The sequence below is a fragment of the Solea solea genome, chromosome 6 (genome assembly GCF_958295425.1).
Source record: "Solea solea chromosome 6, fSolSol10.1, whole genome shotgun sequence".
NCBI lineage: Eukaryota > Metazoa > Chordata > Actinopteri > Pleuronectiformes > Soleidae > Solea > Solea solea.
This window is the reverse complement of record NC_081139.1, coordinates 20,392,670-20,398,669: the sequence shown is the minus strand read 5'-3', so window position 1 is coordinate 20,398,669 and position 6,000 is coordinate 20,392,670. Positions and strand designations below refer to the sequence as shown.

Genomic DNA, 6,000 nt, shown 5'->3' with positions numbered 1-6,000 from the left:
CTGTGTAAGCAAAGAGAACGGTTTGGGTTCCAAAATACCAAAAGAAACTTTGAGGAGCAGAGACCACAAGACATAACATTTGACTGTGTATGAGGGTTAACATCCAGAGGGGATCAAGGGTTCGATGAAGACATTTTCACACGTTTTCAAGTATGTATGACACAGAATCCCAATCAAAGTCAAAAGTGTGACATCTACATAGGGACGTGCGTGTGTGTGTGTGTGTGTGTGTGTGTGTGTGAAGAGAGCAGAGAGGTTAATAAAGAGTGAGTGAATGGAGAAGAAGTTTGTTAGCTTGCTTTTGACACACAAGAGTTTTATTACCAGACGTATAGGACCAAGAATGCAGATACACATGGACAAGGCAGATGTGGGAGTTTCAAAAGACAGAATTTTATTTTTTTTGGTTTAAGAGTGACAGGCAGATGATGAAGCCTACTTGAGAGCACAGGAGTCACTACTGACTGGGGTGAGACCACATTTAATGAACCACAGGAAATACAGCAAATAAGTGCCCCATAAAATACACAAATAAGTGCGAGTTTAGTGGGTGAGTCAAAGGCTCAAATACCTACACAGATTAAAAAAAAAAAAAAACAAGCCGAGCCAAACTAGGTTTTTGTATTGTGGAGACCAGGTGAAAATGATGAGATGATTGTATGCAGGTGTGCTGATCAGGAGGTGGGCAGGTTCCAGAGCTTGAGGAGGAGGGGAGAGGCTCAGAGCCACACCCTGATTTATGTCTGCATGGACTGGGAAAACAGACAGGAGACAAAAGGGCAAGAAATAAAGGAGAAGAAACTGCAGAATCCTGACACATGTACATAGAAAAAAAAATCAGAAACCAGAAAAATGACACACTGGAGTAACTGTGGTTACAGCCACAATAACTTGAGCTTTACATTTAAATCTGTGTCTTAAGGTGTCATACTGTATATTGTTTTGGATTATGGCACATTTTAAAGCAACTATATGTGTAAATGATAAATTACAAACACACTGTGCTGTATATGGTAGGACATAGTCAACATGTGGCTTGTGCTCTAAAGCAGCGTTTCCCAACCCTGGTCCTCAAATGGTCAGCTCGTCATCAAGCTCTGCAGAAGCCTGATAACGAGCCATTCATTTGAATCAGGTGTGCTGGAGCAGGGCAACATCTAAAACTGTGCAAAAGTCTTAGTGGTTTTAGTAATGCTATAATAGCCATAAATAATGATTTCTCAATCCCTTCATTAGAATACAACCACACAGTCTAAGAAGAAGGAAAAACTGCTTCTACAGACTTAAGAGAGAAGTATCAAGTATTTAGTGTGACCTCAATCTTACTCTTATCAGCAGGATCTTGGCATTCAATCTGGAATAGAACCCTAATTAATGACACCTGTGTTTGTCCAACTATTCCAAGGCTGCTGTGAAAAACCTAACCTTCTAACCTACTCATGGTGAAGGTCAACTCAGCTACTGACCAATCTGATCACTTAAAAGTCACCATACTAACAGGATTATCAAAGGGACAAAAGCATTTGTCAAAAAGGAGACATATTATACTTGAGTATGCATTTGCTGTAGCCTGTTAGATCTATTTTTTAGTTAACCCTGGATTGACCCAGGGATTTTTTTTTACTCAGATTTTACATGTCTTCATTTGTAGACATGTAAACATGTAGACATGTAAAATTTACCATAATAGGTTATCATCATATGTATCACTATCACCCCAGCTTGTTGTTGAACTGAACAAAGAGGTGGGTGGCATATATCATGAGGTTCACCAGAAGTCAATGATTTATTGGACAAAATCGCCCCCTGGTGAAATTATTATGTACTGCTTTCCATTTAGCTGTAAGCATTTGTTAACTACAATCATTTGTTAGATTATTAGACACACCTGTTAACCTGATTCTTAATATATAATCAGCCAATCAGCAATTCAGTGCATTACTGCACGCCATGCTGACGACATGCTGAAGTTCAAATTGACCATCAGAATAGCATAGAAAGTTGATTTAAGATGGTTGTTTAGCCAGACCATCTGGTCTGAGTGTGTCTGTAGAACTTTCTAGCAGGCAAAGCTATTTATCTTTCATTATATTTATCTGTTTATTGTTGTAACTGGTATCAAAGCACTGTGGCCTTTAAAGTGCCTTTAAGGTGCATTGTCAAAGCCCTTTTTTGTTATATATTACCTTCGTGCGTGCCTTTGTATCTATCTATCATCAGAACCTGTACGACTTGTCGGTTTGACAACCTAACTAACGAACTGCTGTCTAACTAACTACTAACTGTCTAACTAACGGACTGCTGTCTAACTAACTACTAACTGACTGCTGTCTAACTAACTACTAACTGACTGCTGTCTAACCGCTGTTTAACTGTGTATGTGGAATAAACCTTCAGAAAGACAGTCGAGTTGTACCCGCCGTACTTGTTCTGGTTACCCTTTCCAGAAGGGAGTTTTGAGCTGAAAGGATCAGCCAGTAAAAATCTGGACAGTTGTAAAACCGTTGTCGGCGCCGTATCTGTGGAGTACGGACTGCCAAGCGGAGGAAGGCAATCGTGAAGTACCAGGACCGGAGAGCCGGGGACACTGGAGAAGCAGCCGTGAACTACTAAAAAATCGATCGTGAAGCATCAGGACCGGAGGGCCGGGGACACTGGTGAAGCGACCGTGAATCACTAAACGGAGGAGCCGGAGCAAGGAGCTAACGGGGCTGTTGAAGGATTAAAGGAAGTGCCGCAGCCGTGAGGAAGGCTGTGAAGATTGCACAAGGAATACAGAGCTCTTCTGGGCGAAGAGCTAAACCGTTAAGCCACTAACAGTGCTATGGAAGAGCCTCACAGACTGTGACGTTGTGACATCGACAGCCGGGGGCGTGGACATTCGTGTGCCATTCGTAGACGTGTCGTTTGCAAAGAACTGAATCCTTTGAACGAGTCATTGGCAACGAACCAGAGAGTCAAATCCTTTGAACAATTCCAATTCCGGAGTGAGACAGGAATTCAAAGGAGTAAAATGGCAGACGACAAGCCAGATCTGGAAAGCCTACTGCAGAGGCAATTAAATGCGCAGCGGAGCTGGACAACACGCTTTAACCGCCTCAAAGTTAACGCTGGCCACCTAGATGGATTGTCGAAAGAGGTGACAGGATTGAAGAGCGATTATGGTGTTTTCGTCGATGCCAGCAATGAATATATTGAAGAACTGGGACAGATAGACCCAACAGACGACAACCGTGAACTGAGCAATGCCCTAGCAAAGAGGGACACCATTGTGCAAAGGTACCGTAAGACTTTGGAAATGCTGTGGTTCAAGGATGCTGAGCCGGATATAAGCACCCTCGTGACACGGTTCAATTCAGCTTTCGACCAGGCTGAGGTACTCGGGAGGAAAAATGCACTACAGTGGAGTCAGCAAGAGGCCAGAAGGAAAGGACTGGATCAAGAACTCCACAAACTCAGAGACGCTGTGTATGTTTGGAAAGACTATCGGCCATACGGAAAAGAGAAATGGAGACTCCTTTTAACATTAGAAATTAAAAAGGAGGAACTGATGGATGAGTGGGCATGCCACCTGGATAACGAACGGGGAAATGGGCATATCCGACCAGTAACCCGTGCTACCATCCCACCTGTTCACACCCACTCGGCTATTGTTTCTCCGCCTGTTGTACTCCGCCCGAGTACTGGATGTGTTACCAGCCCTCCGCCGCAGCCTCAACAACCTAACCATAGACCTAATGTCAGTTTTGCTCGACCTCCAACCCTCACTAGTATGCCAGGACTTCACACTACTCCCGTCCACTTCAGCATGGGACGAAGGAGCACTGTGCCCACCAGCAACTTCGGTACATTCACGGGGGCCGGGGGGGGGGGGGGGGGGGGGGGGGCGCTCGGTGGGCCCAACCCAAAGCAAAGGTCACACCGATAAGCTTGCCTAAGGTCTCCGGGAACAGGAAGGCTGATTGGGAGAGTATCCAGGTGCAAGCGGGTCCCACAGAGTCCTTTGAAGTGGAGCAGGAGAAACTGAAGGGTGACAGAGTTACAGGAAGTCAATGTCAAGAAGGTAGAGGAGCAGAGTAAACTGAGGCCCCAGATGTCAGCAAGGAGCTGAGCTCTGTAAAGACCCAGACTGCGATGCTGCAGAAGACATTGGTGCAAAGTCAGGAGGATTTCACTAAGCTTCAGGGAAAGATTCAGAAGATTCTGCTTTCCGTCAAGACCTCAAGGCACCAGAAGAAAAGCTGAGCTTAGCACAGAAGGACTTGGCTGCTAACCACACCAGCCAACTCCTGCTAAGCAAACCACTGCTAACTCCCAAGGTTTGGGGCTCAGACAAAGGAACTGAAGAGAAGCCACAGTTCATTGGAGCTCACTAAACGAGAAGCACCTGGTGATACGGTCTTTAGAGAGTAGACACTTTGGGAATATGCAGTGGCTTGCACATGTGAGCAGCCCCAAAAATTATGCCTTCCTGGGAAACCGCTTCGAGAAGCCAAAAGACCAAAAGTCAATACTCATGAGAGTGGAGCTTTTGAAGTCCAGCAAGCCAACCCCCATTTACACTTCTGAGAGACCCAGCTACCATGAGAAGCCGGTCGATTGGAAGAGGATCCTAGAGGGAGTGGAGAAAATCCTGAAAGCAAAGGGCTTCTACCTCAAGCCCTGGGTCCAGTCTGGTCAAAGTGGGAGCAAGGACGAAGCAAAGCCTGACCAAATGACTCTCCTTACTGAAGGAGAAGTGGATGTAAAAGCACCAAACCCATTAACTCGTCGCATCCTCAATACTCTACATTCAGAGTATTGAGCAGTTTCTGGACAATTTCAGAAACTGCTGATCTACAGGCATTTTCACTCACAAGCATCTCTGTGGTTTACAGAGAATGGTCTAAAAAAGAGAAAATGCCCAGTGAGTGGCAGCTGTCTGGGCTAAAAAGCCTTCTTAATGCTAGAGGTTATAGGAGAATTACCAGACTGGTTTAATATGATAGAAATGTAACAGTTACTCGATTAACTTGTGCAGCAGACCATCGCTGAAGGCACAACACGTCTTCAGCAGCAGAAGAACTGAATGGCCACTTTATTAGTAAACCATTGAACCTTATTAAGTGACCAATGAGTCTGTCTTTGTATTTAAGGGGAAGTACTGGTGGGCATCAGACAGGAATGGAAAGAGAACGAACAAGTTTTATGTCTCTAAATTTGAACAGTACCCTATGGTAACACTATCTTGTTCGCTACACCGTTAACGCGGTTTTGAGTATCTTACGCAATGTATCATTTGTGGTGATAATCAATGCTATTGAAATCTAAAATGCCGAAACCCGGGATTGAACCAGGGACCTTCAGATCTTCAGTCTGACGCTCTCCCAACTGAGCTATTTCGGCGGATGTACATTGTGTTCGCTATTCCGTAGTCACATATTTCGGTTTATACACGCTTTATACTAAAAAAGTATACGCTTTAAAAAGACTTTCGATGATGCATTTATATTCAATTCAAAGTGTAAACCCGTTTTGTAGTTTACATCTGATCAGTAGCTTCTTCGTTTATCTACAGCAGGTTTGTCTGGTTACCTGAGACATGTCGTGTCTATCTATCTATCTATCTATCTATCTATCTATCTATCACGAGACATGAATAACAGTCCTGTAGAGATAATAAAATAAGTACCACATTCGGTTAATCGGATTTCCACTAATTAAAACATTTATTTTGCGATTATATTGTGAAAAAATCTAAGTAGTGAATGTATCATCAACCGTCTTTGCTTTCAGCGACTCAAGAGCGACCTCTGAAGGAAGTGTGTGATAGTGCATGTGTAGGGTTTTCAGTGCTGAAATAAATAAATGTCATCAGTACAAAGTAGAATATCACCATTTTCACATTAAAGTGAGCAACGATTTATTTGTTAGGAGTGGGATTCAAACCAATTGTTGCCTGCTTTCCTCCAGCAGAGTAGAATATATAGCAAATAATACCAAATAAATACACACTGTGTA

General features: G+C 43.6%; 1 non-coding gene across 1 annotated transcript; it reads right to left on the bottom strand.

Moving 5' to 3' along the window:
- Positions 1-5,312: 5,312 nt before the first annotated feature.
- trnaf-gaa (transfer RNA phenylalanine (anticodon GAA)) lies at positions 5,313-5,385 on the bottom strand. Its single transcript has one exon. It is a non-coding gene; the product is annotated as a tRNA-Phe (tRNA).
- Positions 5,386-6,000: the final 615 nt, after the last annotated feature.